At 41.5% G+C, this 19,763-nt stretch overlaps 1 protein-coding gene across 1 annotated transcript in view; it reads left to right on the top strand.

Moving 5' to 3' along the window:
• The window catches only part of DGKA (diacylglycerol kinase alpha), a 218,334-nt gene that overhangs the window by 98,088 nt on the left and 100,483 nt on the right, over positions 1-19,763 (top strand). The window contains exon 2 of the mRNA XM_056562349.1: positions 10,859-10,965. The gene's annotated coding sequence lies outside the window, so the exon portion shown is untranslated. The remainder of the gene's footprint in view (positions 1-10,858; positions 10,966-19,763) is intronic.

Genomic DNA, 19,763 nt, shown 5'->3' with positions numbered 1-19,763 from the left:
CAATCAGCAGGGGAGTGAAGCACACAGCTGCACACTTCTCTTTGCCATATCTAGAGATCAGTGGGGGGTTTTGGCTCTGAGATCCCCACAATTTAATACTTTTGACATGCAGTGCTGATTTTATGGAGTTTTTTTTTAATTTTTTGTTTAAATAATATAATCTTGCAGCAATGGCTGCCCTTCCTTCATGCCCCAGACATGTCTTATTACAAAAAAAAGTATGATTATTGTACTATGCTTTATGTCTCTCTGTAAAAGGCTGTAGTGCACAACCTTCCAACACATTCTTCTTCTTTTCTGCTTGTGTTAGGCAGTTAGGCTCTTTGTTATACACCTCCTCTATAATGTATGCCATTTTGAGATTACTGCTCCCACAAAAATGTTTTTTTTTTTTTCTGTTTATTTATCGATGCGGCTTTATGTGTTATCATAATTTGCATTGCTATGCTATTCAATTATGAATCCATTTTGATCTGTTTGATATGGCAATAGCCAACTGAGTGCCCTACATGTATATTCCCAAGATCACCCCGCCCCCACTTGTCAGTACTGCAGTCCTACGTTTATTCTGTGAAACCACCTGACCAGTTGATTAATAGACATGTTTATACTACTGTTAGTAAAAAAAAACTTTGACATATCTATGTAGCATAAAAAGGTTTTTAAAATGGCACTAATGCTTTAAAGGACATCTGAAGAGATATAACACATATCCACAGGATAGTGTTTGATCGTGGGGGGTCTGAACGCTGGGATCCCCCCACGATCAAACACTTATCCCCTATCCTGTGGATAGGGGATAAGGGGGGGGGGTCTATACTGTCAGACACTATCCAGAGATCCAGAAGACGCAACAGAGAAGGAGTTGTCTTGAGATCCTTTGAAAATCCTTTACTTAGTTTTTTTTTCTGATTAGAGACAGATACTAAAACATGTTCTTTTCCTAATATTTTCTATTTTCTGATGGTATTGGTTTTTATTTAATTATTGGGGCATTATTATGGGGGCTGCCTTCTTCCCCGAACTTAACAGCATTTAGAGAGATGCTTTAGAGCAGGTCACATGGACATAGACAGCAGTAGACAGGACTTATCCATTTCAAATGCATCAAAAATGTTATCTGTGACCTTTTAAGAGGTCATTCTACAGGATGGGGGATGCTGATCTCTGCTGTGAATGGTGGTAGATCCAGTGTAATCTATATATACTGGTATCACCTTTCACTGTACTCTGTGGCAAGAAAAAAGGCATTACTGGAAAATAATCTGTACAAAGCAGGAAGTCTCAGCTTAGGGTTAGGCTTAGTTGTCAGAATAAAAATTGCAATTATTTTAATATATAGATGGTAAAATAAGTCATTTTCTGATTACATATTCGCTTTAAACTGTAGAGAGTGAAGTACACAACCAGGGTTAAATGCTTAGAGTGAACTTGAGGGAATGTGAGAATGATTTTGCAGCAAAATCCTCATATAACAAGTGTTTTCTGATGGACAGTTGCAGTGGAAATCTATGGTGGATTTATGGAAAAATAAAATCCACCATGTAGTAGTCACCCTTACAATGTAGGGCAGTCTATGTACTGTGGTGATTTATTCCCAGGACATATGCTCACATGCTGTGGAATGATAAAGTGCCAAAAAGTAAAATGCTCCGCTAAAGGGACATTCATCGCTGTGTATGTCAGTAGGATTAAAATTGAGCAAAGAAAAAAAAAATGCTGGTCCCTTCTTTTTTTTTTTTTTCTACACTCAACTCAGCGGTGTCAATTGTGCCTTGACCTGTTCAGGGTCCGTTCGGCGCAATAAAAAAAAAAAGCGCTGAAGGGGTCAGAGCACAACAATAATGTGAAAATAGTGACAGAATTTTAAAATAGCAATTCTCTTTATAAATGCATAAAGTGCAACAAATGTCATATCCATCCTGCTTTTAGGCCTTATGTTGTGCTCACAGTAACTTGTAACTACTAATCCAAACATTTTCCTGACAATTTAGATTACTATGAACATTTAGTAAATGATTGTTTTCCTGGTCCAAACAAGAGACTATATTGATATTAATTATTCATATTAAAATGAGGCGGAGAAGGACAGACAGTTCTCATCTGCATCATGTCCTCAGTCCCCTTCATGCTGTGTTTCTTATTCGGTCTTATTCATAATCAGTCTTCTCACACTATGTGACAAAGCTGTATGATATGAAGAAACATCTCTTGCCTGGACAAGTCATTATGCTCACAAAAGCAAATAAGAGCATCACAGCTGTATGAATAGTTGCTTTTAATGTGTGATATAAAATAAGATAAATCTTGTATAAGGGGCTAAAGTGTTACAGAAAATGGGAATGGATCTTGTGGACAACATAACCCTATTATAGTAAGAAAGGAGTTTAAATAGCAAGATAAATAATTATTTGTGGATATAGGGTTCACACACACCGAAAATGCTGCCGAATTGAAGTTGCAGATTCATTGTTGTAAAACACGCAGATGCGGAGTTTACAAGGCAATCACTTTGACATGCCGAGCAAAAACACATATGAATTTACTTGTAAAACTTACAGTTTAAATCTGCAGCGGATTCGGTGTGTGTGAATATATCTTTCATATTTTTCTTTACTCCGCCCTCCCCTGACAAAAACTGGACAAAAGAAGGATTATTCTATTTACTTTTAAAGTTACATAACTTTCTCAGGTTTGCCATTGGCAGTACTGGAATGGCATCTGGGGTTTGGGATTTAAAGTGTACCTGTTGTTTGCAAAAACTTTTTATATATTGTAGTAAATTGTCCTCGGTGCACAGAGCCCTGCTTGTCCTCGGTGCACAGAGCCCTGCTTGTCCTCGGTGCACAGAGCCCTGCTTGTCCTCGGTGCACAGAGCCCTGCTTGTCCTCGGTGCACAGAGCCCTGCTTGTCCTCGGTGCACAGAGCCCTGCTTGTCCTCGGTGCACAGAGCCCTGCTTGTCCTCGGTGCACAGAGCCCTGCTTGTCCTCGGTGCACAGAGCCCTGCTTGTCCTCGGTGCACAGAGCCCTGCTTGTCCTCGGTGCACAGAGCCCTGCTTGTCCTCGGTGCACAGAGCCCTGCTTGTCCTCGGTGCACAGAGCCCTGCTTGTCCTCGGTGCACAGAGCCCTGCTTGTCCTCGGTGCACAGAGCCCTGCTTGTCCTCGGTGCACAGAGCCCTGCTTGTCCTCGGTGCACAGAGCCCTGCTTGTCCTCGGTGCACAGAGCCCTGCTTGCCCTCGGTGCACAGAGCCCTGCTTGCCCTCGGTGCACAGAGCCCTGCTTGCCCTCGGTGCACAGAGCCCTGCTTGCCCTCGGTGCACAGAGCCCTGCTTGCCCTCGGTGCACAGAGCCCTGCTTGCCCTCACACACTTCCTGTATATTGTCTCTTCACAGGGACACACAAGTTTTGATGAACCTCCGACCACCCCCCTCCCCCCACCCCCCATATCCCCATATAAACCCTCTCCTGCTCTGGACAGCTCCTGACATGGACAGAGGTGTCAGCAGAGAGCACTGTGGTTAGGCTGGAAAGAACTTCACAAATTTCTCTTTAGTATATCTGTAGTATACAGCAGCTAGAAGGGTTAAGATTTTTAAATAGAAGAGATTTACAAATCTGTTTTAACTTTCTTGCACCAGTCGATTAAAAATAAATAAAAATTCCCTCGGAGTTCCCCTTTAAGGCTAGGCCTAATCAGCAATTTTGGGCATTACACAGGTCGTGCAGCCAGAGATTTCTGTGTCAAACTGTATTGATTGTCCAGACTCTCTGAGGATTATCTGCTGGCACTACGAACAGAGATGGTCAACACTCCCAATGTTGGTGCACAGAATCAACCATGTTCGAAGGCCATATAAGTAATCAGAATCCAAGAAAGGAATTGCCATAGCACACACCCATTTGAACTCCTCCAGTTCATGACACAATGGGCTACAATCCTTTTGCTGCTTGCATATACTGGTTATGTGAGTAGTAAAACGATTGTTGCCCATTGTGATATGACAGGATTTTAACCTGTTGGGGCAGAGAGCGTACAGGTACGCCCTCTCGTCCTGGTACTTAAGGACGGAGGGCGTACCTGTACGCCCTCCATATTTCCAATCACCACTGCTCGCTGGGCGGTGATCGGACAGGGATGACTGCTGATATCTATCTGTAGGCATCCCGTGGCAATGCCCAGGTGGGTCCTGAGACCCCCCTTGTCAGCGATCGCCACAGTTCGCTGGTTAATTCGAACCGGCAATTTGCGGTGATTCCGGGCTAATCGGGTCCTAAAGGATAGGAGCGAGGTGGCAGGGGTGCCACCCCCTCCTATCCCCTGCCATTAGTCGATCAGGATTGACCGACCAATGGCAGATGTTAGTGGGGGGGTTAAAGTTAATTTCCCCCACTCTGCCCACCAATTGAAGTCCGGGCAGATTGGGGGGAACAAGTGCGGCGAGGGGGGGTGGGGGAGAGACCATGGCCGACTTACTGGGTGGCATCAGAGTGGCATCAGGGACATTGGGAGCAGGAGGAGCAGGAAGGCCGGAAAGTGCGGCGGTGGAGGAGGCTGCAGTGAAGATCGCTGGAAAGTGATCTTCACTGTGGCCTTCTAAAAGTTGCAAAACTACAACTTCCAGCATGCCCAGACAGCCAAAGGCTGTCTGGGCATGCTGGGAGTTGTAGTTTTGCAACGTCTGGAGGGCCACAGTTTAGAGACCACTGTGTAGTGGTCTCCAAACTGTGGTCCTCCAGATGTTGCAAAACTACAACTTTCAGCATACACTGACTGTCTAGGCATGCTGGGAGTTGTAGTTTTGCAACATTTGAAGTGGCACAGTTTGGAGATCACTGTACAGTGGTCTCCAAACTTTAGCCCTCCAGATGTTGCAAAACTACAATTCCCAGCATGCCCAGACAGTCAGGGATGCTGGGTGGTGTAGTTCTACAATACCAGGTCATTGAGATGTTGCAGAACTACAACTCCCAGCATGCCTGGACAGTCTGGGCATGCTTGGAGTTGTAGTTTTGCAACATCTGGAGGGCTACAGTTTCGAGACTTAGCGGTCTCCAAACTGTTCTTCCCCAGTTGTTGCATAACTACAATGCCTAGCATGCCTTTCGGCTCTCAGTGCATGCTGGGAGTTGTAGTTTTGCAACTGAGTTAGGAAAAAGACTCTAGCTCAGTGATTCCTACCCGTGTGCCTCCAGCTGTTGCAGAACTGCAACTCCCAGAATGCACTGACAGACCCTACATGCTGGGAGTTATAGTTTTGCAACAGCTGTAGGCACACGAGTTGGAATCACTGAGCTAGAGTCTGTTTCCAAACTCAGTGGCTCCCCACCAGTGTGCCCACAGCTGTTGTAAAACTGGGAGTTGTAGTTTTGCAACAGCTGAAGGCAAGAGGCACCCCCCCACCCCCCCACCCCCCCATGAGAATGTACAGGGTGCAAGTTTGAGCTTTAGCAAATTTTACGCCGCAGTTGAAACTCCCAGCGGAAAACTCACTGTGAACCCGCCTGTGTGACTGTACCCTAAAAACACTACACGAACACAAAATAAAAAGTAAAACCCTACATACACACCCTTACACGTTCCCCCCCATAAAAATTTTAAACGTCTCCTATGGCAGTGTTTCCCAAACAGTGCCTCCAGCTGTTGCAAAACAACAACTCCCAGTATTGCCGGACAGCCATTGACTGTCCAGGCATGCTGGGAATTTAGCAACAGCTGGAGGCACCCTGTTGGGGAAACACTGCCGTAGGGTTTTTGTGGAGACAAGCCCCATCCTTGTATCCGGGTCTGCCCCTATTGCAAATTCCTAATTTAGGCCTCAAACGCCCATGGCGCTCTCTCACTTTGGAGCCATGTCATATTTCAAGGCAACAGTTTAGTGCCACATATGGGGTATTTCTGTACTCAGGAGAAATTGTGTTACAAATTGTGGGGGGATTTTTCTCCTTTTACCCCTTATGAAAAGGAAAAGTTAGGGGCTACAGTAACATGTTAGTGTGATAAAATAAAATTTTTTACACTAACATGCTGGTGTTGCCCCATACTTTTCATTTTCACAAGAAATAAAAAGAGAAAAAGACCCCCAAAATTTGTAACGCAATTTCTTCCGAGTACGGGAATACACCATATGTTGACGTAAAATGCTCTGCGGACGCACAACAGGGCTCAGGAGTGAGAGAGGGCCATGTACATTTGAGGCCCACATGTGACCCTATTTTGGAAACTACATCCCTCAAGGAATGTAAAGGGGTATAGTGAGCCTTAACACCCCACAGGTCTTTGACAAATTTTCGTTAAATTTGGACTTAACCCCTTAAGGACTCGGGGTTTTTCCGTTTTTGCATTTTCGTTTTTCCCTCCTTACCTTTAAAAAATCATAACTCTTTAAATTTTTCACCTAAATATCCATATGATGGCTTATTTTTTGCGCCACCAATTCTACTTTGTAATGACGTCAGTCATTTTACCCAAAAATCTACGGCAAAATGCAAAAAAAAATCAATGCGAGACAAAATTGAAAAAAAACTTTTGGGGGCTTCCGTTTCTACACAGTACATTTATCGGTAAAAATTACACCTTATCATTATTCTGTAGGTCCATACGGTTAAAATGATACCCTACTTATATAGGTTTGATTTTGTCGTACTTCTGGAAAAAATCAAAACTACATGCAGGAAAATGTATACGTTTAAAATTGTCATCTTCTGACCCCTATAACTTTTTTTTTTTCCGTGTATGGGGCGGTATGAGGGCTCATTTTTTGCGCCGTGACCTGAAGTTTTTAGCGGTACAATTTTTTTGCATTGATAGGACTTTTGATAGGATTTTTTTGCGCGTACGCCATTGACTGTGCAATTTAATTAACAATATATTTTTATAATTCGGACATTTCCGCACGCGGCGATACCACATATGTATATTTTTATTTTTATTTACACTGGTTTTTTTTATGGGAAAAGGGGGGTGATGCAAACTTTTATTAGGGTAGGGGTTAAATGATCTTTATTCACAGTTTTTTAACTTTTTTTTGCAGTGTTATAGCTCCCATAGGGACCTATAACACTGCTCACACTGATTTTTTTACATTGATCACTGGTTTCTCATAAGAAACCAGTGATCGATGATTCTGCCGCTTGACTGCTCATGCCTGAATCTCAGGCACTGAGCAGTCATTCGGCGATCGGACAGCGAGGAGGCAGGTAGGGATCCTCCAGCTGTCATGTAAGCTGTTCGGGATGCCGCGATTTTGCCGTGGCTATCTTGAGCAGATCCCTGAGCTAACCGGCATGGTTTCACTTTCATTTTAGACGCAGCGTTCAACTTTGAACGCCGCGTCTAAAGGGTTAATAGCACGCGGCACCGCGATCAATGCCGCGCGCTATTAGCCACAGGTCCCAGCCCGCTATGACCGCGGCCCCGCGTTATAGATCGGGAGCGGACTCAGGGCGTACAGGTACACCCTGGGTCCTTAACAGGTTAAAAATTAAAAAGTGTTTTTTCCCATGAAATGCTGGTGTTACCCCAAATTTTTCATTTTCACAAGGTGTAATAGGAAAAAAGCCTCCCAAAATTTGTAGTCCCATTTTTTCTGAGTAAGGAAATACCCCATATCTGGATGTAAAGTGCTCTGCTGTCGCACTACCTGGCTCAGAAGAGAAGGAGCGCCATTGGGCTTTTGGAGAGCGAATTAGGCTGGAATTGAAGGCCATGTGCATTTACAAAGCTCCATTTTGCCAGAACAGTGGACCCCCCCACATGTGACCCCCATTTTGGAAACTACACCCCTCACAGAATGTAACAAGGGGTACAGTGAGCATTTACACCCCACAGGTGTCTGACAGATTTTTTTGAACAGTCGTCCGTAAAAATGAAAAATTACATTTTTCATGTGCACAACCCACTGTTCCAGAGATCTGTCAAACACCAGTGGGGTGGGCACCATGGGGGCTTTGTAAACGCACATGGCCCCCGACTTCCATTCCAACCAAATTCTCTCTCCAAAAACCCAATGGCGTTCCTTCAATTCTAAGTATTGTAGTTCGCCTGCAGAGCACTTTATATCCACATATGAGGTATTTCTTTACTCAGAAGAGATGAGGTTACAAATTTGGGGGGGGGGGGCTTTTACTCCTGTTACCCCTTGTGAAAATGAAAATTTTGGGGTAACCAGCATTTTATTGAAATTTTCTTATTTTTACTTCCCACTTTAATGAAAGTTTGTCAATCACCTGTGGGGTGTTAAGGCTCACTTTACCCCTTGTTACGTTCCTTGAGGGGTGTAGTTTCCAAAATAGTGTGCCATGTGTGTTTTTTTTATTTTTGTTTACTGTTCTGGCATCATGGGGGCTTCCTAAATGGGACATCCCCCCCCCCCCCAAAAAAAAATCGCTCCTTCCCTTCTGAGCCCTCTAGTGCACACACAGAGCACTTATTTGAGAGAAATGGGGTTACAAATTTTGGGGGGCATTTTCTCCTGTTACTGAAAATGAAAAGTTTGGGGTAACACCAGCATTTTAGTGTTTAAAAATCAAATTTTTCATTTTCCCGCCCCACTTTAACAAAAGTTCCTCAATCACCTGTGGGGTATAAAGACTCCATTTACCCCTTGTTACGTTCCTTGAGGGGTGTACTTTCCCCGCATGTGAGGGGGTTACTTTTCTGGCACTATAGGGGCTTCCTAAATGCGACATGCCCTCCAAAAACCATTTCAGCTAAATTCGCTCTCCAAAATGCCATTGTCGCTCCTTCCCTTCTGAGCCCTCTAGTGCACCCACAGAGCCCTTTACATCCACATATGAGGTATTTCCTTACTCGAGAGAACATTAATTACACGTTTTAGGGGAGGCCTTTTTACCCCTTGTAAAAATGAAAAAAATGGGGCTACATGTTAGTGTAAAAAATTTAGATTTTGATTTTTCTCCTCCACTTTGCAGCTATTTTGGTGAAACACCTAAAGGGTTAACAAACTTTTTGAACATAATTTTGAATACTTTAAGGGGTGCAGTTTTCATAATGGGGTCCATTATAGGGGATTTCCAATATAAAGACCCTCCAATTCACTTCAAAACTTAACTGGTCCCTGAGAAATTCTGATTTTGAAATTTTCGTGGAAAATTGCTGCTATACTTTGAAGCCCTCTGATGTCTTCAAAAAGTAAAAACATGTCAACTTTATGATGCCAACATAAAGTTAACATATTGTATATGTGAGAATTCGGGTAGAAAAACAGACATGGTGCACATCTACAATCTTGTATAATGATCTGATTGCTTCTCAGCATAATATCAAAAACTAACAGGTTGTTTAGTATACATTTTTGATCAAAAAGTACAAGCCCACTCGCCACGTCAAGGCCACCTATTGAGAGTGGGTCCCTAACGTCCCTAGCATAAAATGGCGCAGCACCGAGCGGCGACCACCACCGCCGCGACACCAATGCCCACAGTGGGGAACGACCCACCGGCAGAGCGGCCCCAATGCCACTCAAACCAGTCTATGGGCCGCACCTCCCCGCAGACACGGCGCCATGGCAGTAACGGACGCCGCACAGCACCACACCAGTGTGAACAAGGTGTAATGGCTCACTTACCATGCTCTCCCAGTCAGACTGGGAGGCAGCTAGGAAAGAAATGACCCATGTGTAGCTAACTACTACTTATATAGGGTTGGGCTGAGGGGGTGGGGAAGAGTATATTGTATATGTGAATCAATATGTCATTTATTTGGGATGTCCCTTTTCCTTACAAGCAGAGAGCTTCAAAGTTAGAAAAATGCTAAATTTTCAAATTTTTCCTGAAATTTTAGAATTTTTCACCAAGAAATAATGCAAGTATCGATGAAAATTTACCACTAATATAAAGTAGAATATGTCACGAAAAAACTGTCTCGGAATCAAATTTATAAATAAAGACATCCCAGAGTTATTAATGCATAAAATGATAGAGGTCAGATTTGAAAAAAATGCTCCCGTTCTTAGGGTCATAATGGGCTCTGTCCCCAAGGGGTTAAGGGGGTACTCCCACCCTAGACATCTTATCCCCTATCCAAAGGATAGGGAATAAGATGTCTGATTGCGGGGCTCCCGCCGCTGGGGACCCCCGCATTATTGCTTGCGACACCCACCTGTGTTCTCACTGCGACCGCTGGAGGGTCTGAGTCGCGTCAGGACTCCGCCCCGTGTGAAATCACGCCCGTCACCTCAATGCAAGTCTATGGGAGGGGGCGTGGCGGCCGTCCTTTGGATAGGGGATAAGATGTCTAGGGTGGGAGTACCCCTTTAATTAAGAAGTTTGCACGAGTGTAGGCTGCAGTGTTTCTTCTTTTGGATTCTGGATATTGTATTGGTTGTGCTGCTTCACAGCTTAGGTAAGTGAATGGGTTCATGTTGCCCAGATTGTCATGCAGCCTTATCCTAAAGCAGGATAGTAGCCACGCACTTGTTTTCATTAAACACTGCTGTTCCTTTCATTGAAAAATGTCCTTGTGTGTTTTTTGTTTTGTTTGTTTGTTTTAAAAGACTTCTTAAACTTTAATAACATCTGTCTGTTCACAAAGTTATAAAATTATGTTTTTTTATTTTATTTATGAGCTCAAGGGTCATAGAGGCCGGGTTGGGCTGCAGCATGCACTCCTCCCTCCCCCACCCCTCCCTGCTCTGCATGATTGATGGGTAGGGTTTGGCTCAGCTTGACATAGTATAGACAGACTATACTATACCATGGTGGTGGCCTGCTACAAGCAAAAATCATTATTTTCAACCCTGTCATTGATTTACATGGAACAGTAAAATTATTATCTATACATGCTTAGTTAATATAAAATGTGTATTCTAAAATTGATATGTGTTTTGCTTGCAGATATTTTAAAGGCACTGAAGCCAAGATTCAGCTTTCTGTATATCCTGGCAGAAGAAGAGGCAGAAACCTAAATTACAGATTGTTCTTCGTTCTGCGCTAGTAAAAAAGTATGTAAATATTTGCAATACCTAATGACTGAATGCTCCTAGGTAAAAGAGGAGCTGCTGCAGTCAAAATGGGGTAGATTTATCAAAACCTGCGCTGAGGAAAAGTGGAACAGTTGTCTATAGCAACCAATCAGATCTTTAGAAAAATTAAAGAAGCGATCTGATTGGTTGCTATGGGTAACTGTTATCTCTTCCTCAGCACAGGTTTTGATAAATCTCCCCCATAATGTCACATGTAGACTCCTTTGGAAGTGGCTTTACTGATCATAAACTGCAGGATATACAAATCATTGATACACGTATTCACTATAGAGGACATATATTCTGAGAAGTATTTATAAACACATAATAGAGGATACAACAGAGACAAAGTATACATACATGGTAAATAATTTCAATTTTAGTACAGAAAAATATGAACAAATGCAAATGTGCAGTCAAAAACCACATTGTTACTGCTTGAAAGTTAAAGAAAAAACGCATCTGAACCACAAAGGAGATGCACAGGTTAAAGGAGTATTCCGGGCAAAAACATTTTATCCCCACTAAACTATATATCTTTGTACCCAGCTCCTCCTGGTCTGTAACATCATGCCAGTATATAAAACAGCAATTTCATGATGATTGGTTTCCATTAAACTAGAAAAAGGATAGGGGATAAGATGTCTGATTGCGGGGGCCCCACTGCTGAGACCCCCCCCCCCCCCCCCGCGATCTCCCTGCAGCACCCACATTCTATGCGGGGACTGCGTCTCTAGTTTCGAAAACCTCTGGGTTTCTGGGGATGTGATGTCACGCCACGCCCCCTCCATTCATGTCTATGGAAGGGGGCGTGACGTGATGTCACGTCCCCAGTCCTGGAAACCCGGAGGTTTCCAAAACTGGAGATTCAGCACCCGCATAGAATGCAGGTGCTGCAAGGAGTTCGCGGGGGGTCTCGGCAGTGGGGCCCCCGCAATCAGACACCTTATCCCCTATCCTTTTTCTAGTTTAATGGAAACCAATCATCATGAAAATGCTGTTTTATATACTGGCATGATGTTACAGACCAGGAGGAGCTGGGTACAAAGATATATAGTTTAGTGGGAAAAGATTCATCAGAATTTGTAACATATAGATTAACATTAATGCAGTACAGTGGGCTGTCTCAGTCAAACTCCGAAAGCCTTAAAAGGAAACCTGTTGCTTTCATGCTGCCTAAACCGTGAGACCTCAGAGTGGTCCCTTGTGGCTTCTGCCTGCCTTGCTGGCCTTGAATGATAGATCTCTCACCATACCCAAACAGGGGGAAATCTATGAATGAAGGCTGGTGAGGAGAAGCCATAGTGGACTGCCGCAATGACTCTTGGTTCAGGCAGCATGTCACACTGTTTGGACCCTCTTGAACATGAGCGGCAGGGTGATTTCTGCTACTATGCAGGAAAGCCAATACGGAATCTCTGACCTGGAATATCTCTAGGCAGAGATTCTATAGTGTGAACATACCCTTAAAAGGACACCATAATATATATATATTTTTTTTTTTTAAAGTGCGTACCAGCAATATCTATTTTTTTTATTTTTTTTTTATATCAATTAAAATGTGTGATTTAGTAAATAATTTAACTGTGGAACCTTAACTGATTTTAAGCTAATTCATATTTTTTGCACAGGTGACTCCACATGACATTATAATTAAACTAGTAAAACTACAAGTACACACATAAAATAAATAGAGAATCCTAGAGATGCATGTGAAAATGAGTAGGCGACTGATGTAATCACTGAATGAAAACTCATTTTGGTTATTATACACAATATAACTTCCATTAGTTTTCATTGTGCATGTTTCTAATTATATAATGGCTCCATTATGCAAAAAAATGTAAATAAGACCTCCTGCCCACAGCTGTATTATGGATCTGTGTTGTATGAATCTGTATGTTACCAATAGGAAATCTTTGGGCCCACACTGTACCTCTGTATTTCTTTCATGGCATTTAAAGACATAAGGAGGGTTTTTTATACTGAATCCGGAAATCAAAAAATATCATGGTGTGAGGTATTGTCCCTATGAAGCATTGCAGTGCTCACGGCTGTAAAGACATACAGCTTATATTGATTTTTGTGTAAGCATGTTCAGCCTTACAACCAAAAGCATAGATGCTGCACATTTTTATTTCAAAATATGAGAATTTCATGTTCTAATGCTTTTTACTGTTTATTATGCTGCTCCTTTAAACTATATGCTAATAGGATCAGACTGTCTGGAGACTGTTTTTAACCATCAAACAATGAAGCTTTATTGATGATATGTATAAAAACATACAATAATGCAATATAAGAAAACAAAAGGTCCGTGGACCCAAAAACAGTTAATAACATCCAGGTACATAAGGTAAAATCACAATATAAGATTGGAGTACACAATGGAAGCTATATAAGCATATGACACCACATTCTCCCGCTGACACTCGATCACAGCTACAGGTAACAGAGAATATAAAACCCAACATTCCCCCCCAACGCTACATCAGTACAGTGTGAAGGCATGAGTCATATCTGGGCAATAGGTAGAAGAGAGCCAAGGTTCCCACACTCTAGTGAACAAGTCCACCGAGTCTTCCCTGATGGCTGACAGTTTTTCATTAAGCATAATGGTATTAATCCTATTAATTACCCCTGCCACCAAGAGTTCCGTCCTTCTCCACTGGGAAGCTATGTAAATACGGGTAGCCAAGAATATGAATTGCAACAACTTAAACGTACGGAACGGCATCCTTGCGGGCTTATGACCCAGCAAACAGTACACCGGGTCCCTCGGGACTCTACCAGGGAGGATATTGGAAAGAATGCCCAAGACCTCTGACCATAGATCTGTTACCTTAGGACAGCTCCACCAAGTATGATACAGCGTTCCCCTGACATCGCATCCTCTAAAACACAATGGAGACACTTCTGGGAAAATAGCGTGAAGTACCGTAGGAACCCTGTACACCCGGTGCATTATTTTGATAGAAGTCTCAGACAGGGAAACCTGCCATCTCCCCTTGCTAATCATTGTACAACACTCCCTCCACTGTGACAAGGTAAGAGATACCCCTAAGTCCTCCTCCCACTGTGTCATGTATTTAAGCTTAGCCTCCGCCGGCGGGGCATTAAAATGTGCGTATAATATGGAAAGAAGCCCAGTTCTATCAGGAGTGTACAGCATGTGTATTTCAAATGAGGTGGGATCAATCAGTCTACCAGATAAATTATGTGAACCGTAGAAAGACACTATTTGTTGAGCCCTAAAGTGTTCTGAGGTTGGTACACTGAACTGTTGGTATAGCTGTGTCAGAGCCGGGAAGGTGCGACCTACCAGAAATCTAGAAAGGTAAGTAAGGTTCTTGGCCGTCCACCATTGAAATGCAGTCGGTGAAAGGCCTGGAGGAAAGAGGGGGTGCGAGAGAAATGGAAGTAAAGGAGAGGGAGAAGATTGTAGCAAGAACTTAAAGCGAACCCGACGCCAGAGAGACAATGCATGTAGAGTTACAAGAGCAGAAGAAGGCAAGTACTCTGAAATCGCCTGACCAGACCACATGAGTGCAGTCAGGGAGTATGGGAGCACCAGGGCCCCCTCCAATTCCACCCACCGTGGAGCGCCCGTTACAATATTAACCTGAGCCAGCTGAGCTATGCGCGCTGCGTAGTAATATTTAATTAAGTTGGGTACTGACAAGCCACCTAAACGTTTATGGTAATGCATTATAGGTTTACATATCCTAGGTTTTTTACGTGACCAAACATATGCCATAATTTCCTTCTGTGGAGACTGTTTTTAACAAGTTCGTTTAACATTTTTTTTGTAGTTCAAAGTTATAAAAAATAGAGGGTACTTGTTATTAACGGACTCTTCCAGGATTAAGGTGATATTAGATTGTCATGGAGAATGAGTTTATAAAAAAAAAAATATTTGTCAGTACAGTTTTGTCTTTGTCTATGACAAAAATAATGGTATTGTTTAGAGGATGGCCACCCACCTTTTTTATTTTATTTTTTTATTTTACACACAGAAAAAATACACAGATCACAGATATGACACAAAATACAGTTTTCTTAATAGTTGAACATTCTAGCTTCATAAAAAGATTCCTCAGACAAATAAAAGAAAATGATTAAGTAATTTGATATGTTTTTTCCAGATTAAATGGAGGAAAAATGTAGGCTCACCCTGAGTAAGAAAAAAAATGAAATCTTCTTTTCATTTTCTATTCTAAAACAAATACTGGCAGAAGTCTAAAATTGTTAATTGTCCTGGAGTTAAAAAGGAAAATGCTCACAGACCATACTAAGCTGTGGGCATAGCTAAAAGAAAACATGGCCCCAACCAAGAATGTTGTCAGTTGAAAAAATTTAAAAATTTACTAAACTTCTTCAAGCTAGAAATCCAACACAAAGTGTAACAAAAAAATGCAATTTTTTCCAGACACCAAAGTGTAACATTTGGTGCAAATATGAACAAAATAGGAAGGTTATAAAGGACAAAAAACAGGTGGAGCTGAGTGCTGTACTCGGCTACTCAGCAGCTTCATAGACAATAAATTGAGTGGCGGGACACGTGTTCAAGTCAGTTCTTGGTTCATAAAAGTGAGTTAGGGCCACTTCTGGAGATCTTAGGGTTCCCAGGGATTGGCACCCCCATGTTATCTGACACTTATCCCATTTCCTGTGTATAAAGGATAAATACATTTAACCCCTTTAAAGAGAATCTGACACCCTGTTCACCCGCACTAAACCCAATATACTGGGTTATAGTGCTGGTGAACACCATTACAAACAGGGGTCAATTACTTAAATCTGTTGAGTATATCCTGAGTTATGGCACTATAATTTTCCTGCTGCATTGTGCTGCTGTTTTTTTGCACTGAGCTTGATTGAAAGCTGCAAAGAGCCTCACTGACAGCTGAACAGACTAAAAGCTGCACAGTCTGAAAGCTGCAAAGAGCCTCACTGAAAGATACACAGACTGAAAGCTGCTGCACAGTGCTTGAGGTCTTTTATTCCTCACAGCACTTCAATGATGTGAGGGCGGAAGTGGTCCCCCAGCAGGCTTCAGTGATGTCATGCCTGCTGGCAAACGCCCACTTTCTCCTGCTGGGAGATTGCACTGTGTGAGCAAGAAGAAAGGTAAGATAAAGAGCTTTTTAAAGCTCTGAAAATTTTTTAAGGGTGGCAGGAGTGTTAGGAGTATTTTGGAAACATAGCCTGAGTTAGTTTAGAAATGTTTATTTGTTGAAAGGTACTCTTTAACTGATAGGGCTTTCATGTTCTATCCTCCCCATTGTGTACATTTATCTCCAGTAATAGCACCTGTAATAGCAGTAGTTCCACTTGTTCCCAAAATCCAGTTGCACTGACAAAACCATAAGCAGGGACAAAGGGATAATTCATACTTTATCTCTAAAGGGGTTTTCCATAATTACAAGTTATATTCAATTTTCTATATAGGGGATAGCTATCTGATGGTGGTGGTGGGGGGGGCATCATTAAGTTATCATTTTATTGCTTACTATGCCTATATAGAAGTGAACTTCTCCTATTGAATAATCTGATCGTTACCAGTATGTATTCCCCCTAAATGTTGTTTTCAGAACTGCTCTGTTTTTACCTGAAAATTCAATTAAAATAGAACCTGCAAAGTCAATTAAAATAGAACTTACCGCAAAAAAAACTTGTATCCAAAACAGTAGATAATAAAATAAGAAAGCAAGCATGGATAATATTGTTTCTCTAGAACAAAACCGTTGAAAACGGCAAGAAAGTTTACAATCTCTATTTTGTGTTCAGTTATTCTTGAAGTTACAACACCGACCTGCCTGTGTATACTTTCACAGTTCTGACATTACCATAAAGCCTCTAAATGTGGAAAGTAATTACACAGATATTACTGCGAGCATGTATAATGCTTATAAGTATATGCCATGGAACAGAATAGAGAAGTGATTTACAACACTCCACAAGACGAGAGAAATAAATGTCTGTTTGTTTTGCTACAAGCAATATGTTCAGTATATCTGGAAGTCAATACATTTCCCAGCCTCAGACGCCACCACTGCATTTGCTTGCGATGATATTTCTGCTCAGAGGCACTTTTCCATTGCATAGGCTTTCAAAACATAAAAATCATTAGTTTTACAGCTCCAACTCCCACCTGAACATGCCTTTTTATGATCTCGGCATAGCATTATTATGAAAACTGGCTTTTAAAAATAGTTCTATTGTTTCTAAGCTGGCTAAGAGTACTACATGTAAAATATTAAGAAATTCCTTGTGCTACATGTAGGGTAAGAATCTCTAATACACACGCTATTTCTTTTAATTATTTATTTATTTAATTAATTATTTTAATTATTCATTCATTCATATACTGTAAGCAAGGAGTAAAATGGTGACTGGGAGGTACACTGAGGTTTCTTGCCTAAGTGATTTAAGTCCACTTATAGAAACAGAATGTTGGCACTGCTGCAGGGGTATCAACGGTTTGCGGTAAAATAGGAGCTTCTAGCCACGTAACTCACGGTATCCTTTGGCGACCACCGGTGCTCTTCCCAGAAGGTACAGCAATGCATATGGATGGAAAAGAATGTGGAGGCACTCGGGATTTGGTCTGCGGTGAGCTTATTTCAGACAGGTATAAGCAACAGCCTGGTAAACTAATCGTTTCGCGCACACCTGCGCTTAATCAATGACCTCACGTTAGCTTCCCCTGCTATTTATACAATATACAAAACTTTATTAGCAAGTGACGAGTGACTTAAAACAATTTAAAAACAAATACCAACATATCTTAGTATTCTTTTGTCCCTATATTCCGGGGAAGCACATGCATTTATACTTTCAATAACTCCAAGTAAGGCACTTCTTTATTCTGGAAAGATAAATTACTATGTGGGCATCACTTACTTTAATTCTTCTTTTTTATTATGAACGCTGCTCATGTGTTCCAAAAATCTGGGGCATCCTACTCCTGTATTCATAGATCTTAGATGTTCTTTAATTCTAGTGTGGAGGGGTCTTATTGTCTTACCAATATAGTATCTTTTACAACTACATATTAGGTCATAAACTACAAAACTAGTTTTGCAGGTAATAAAATCCTTGATCTCTACCATAAATGTGCCTAATTAAATATATTTTTCATTATTCAACATATGACAAATGTTGCACTGACCACATGTTCTCCCTTCACAGGTGGAGTACCTTCTATATTTAATCCCCCCTTACCAGCGGGTTCTAGTATCCATACCTTTCTAGAGTGTGTACAACGGGATGTAAAATCTTTAATATATCCCAATCCTCATCCAAATTTAACTAAAGGAGAAAAAGAAGCCCTTAAATGGTTATCCTCTCAGCAGGACAAGAAATAGCTTGCTAATGTGTATCAAAAACTACTAAGTGACCCAATACCGCATCATCAAAAATTGGTCAGGTCTCTTTTGAGACGGGGTGTGGAAGCAAATATTTTTTCCTCTCATTTTGCAGAAAACGTATTTTTTCATTTTCCTAAAAAACCTTATTGGTACTGGATCCCCAAAATACATAAAAATATTCAAACACCGTCAGGCCGTCCAATTGTTGCGGGAAGGGGATCCTTAACGGAGCCCCTCTCGCAATACTTGGACTAGATTTTGCGTCCCTTATTAAAAACCGTACCAGCGCATTTACATGACACTAGTCATTTGCTCCAAATACTTCAGGATTTTGGATGGCAGCTGGGTTTGACCCTGGCCAGTATCAACGTCGAGAGCCTCTACATTCTGCGGGATGCGGGTGTGCAGGCTTTTAGGCGTCGACTGGAAATGCTGCGAACCTATGAGAAGCATTTTATTGACTATATATGTGAAATGTTAGAGTTTGTGTTGAGCCACAATGTATTTCATTTTTTTGGGGACTGGTACAAGCAGATAGATGTGACTGCGATGGGGACCCCAGTGGCCCCCACTTTCGCAAATATTTTTTTGGGGTCCCTGGAAGATAATTTTATTTTTTCATCTACTAATCCATACGTGCAAGACCTGGCTTTATATGCACGTTATGTAGATGATATTTTGGGCAGGAACACAGGACAAATTTTTATAAGTTTTTTGAATATATGAATAATAATTCTTTCAATATGCACCCACCACATTTACTGAAGGAAGCATATGAGCGAGCATTAGCTACCCCTAGACATAAAATGCTGCATAAAAAACGTAAAACCACCGCAACTGACAACAACAAAAAAACTTTCTTTTTCATTTGAATTTAGCCCTATGGATAAAGTAGTCCGCTCATCCATCTTTAAAAACTGGCACATCTTGCATAATGACGAGCTTCTGAAGGAAACCATAGATAAAAAACCTTTGGTGTCATTCAGAAGAACTAAAAATTTAAGGGACATTCTTGTTAAAAATAGACTAGATAAAGAAAAACCTGATTCGAAAATGAACTGGATTCCGAAACAATTGCCGATAGGTAATTTCAAATGTGGTCAGTGCAACATTTGTCATATGTTGAATAATGAAAAATATATTCAATTAGGCACATTTATGGTTGAGATCAAGGATTTTATTACCTGCAAAACAAGTTTTGTAGTTTATGCCCTAATATGTAGTTGTAAAAGATACTATATTGGTAAGACAATAAGACCCCTCCACACTAGAATTAAAGAACATCTAAGATCTATGAATACAGGAGTAGGATGCCCCAGATTTTTGGAACACATGAGCAGTGTTCATAATAATAAAAAAGAAGAATTAAAGTAAGTAGGTTTACATGTCCAACACTTACCTCCA

Source organism: Hyla sarda, chromosome 2 (genome assembly GCF_029499605.1).
Source record: "Hyla sarda isolate aHylSar1 chromosome 2, aHylSar1.hap1, whole genome shotgun sequence".
Classification (NCBI taxonomy): Eukaryota; Metazoa; Chordata; class Amphibia; order Anura; family Hylidae; genus Hyla; species Hyla sarda.
The sequence above is the reverse complement of the archived record's forward strand: the minus strand, read 5'-3'. Positions and strand labels throughout refer to the sequence as shown.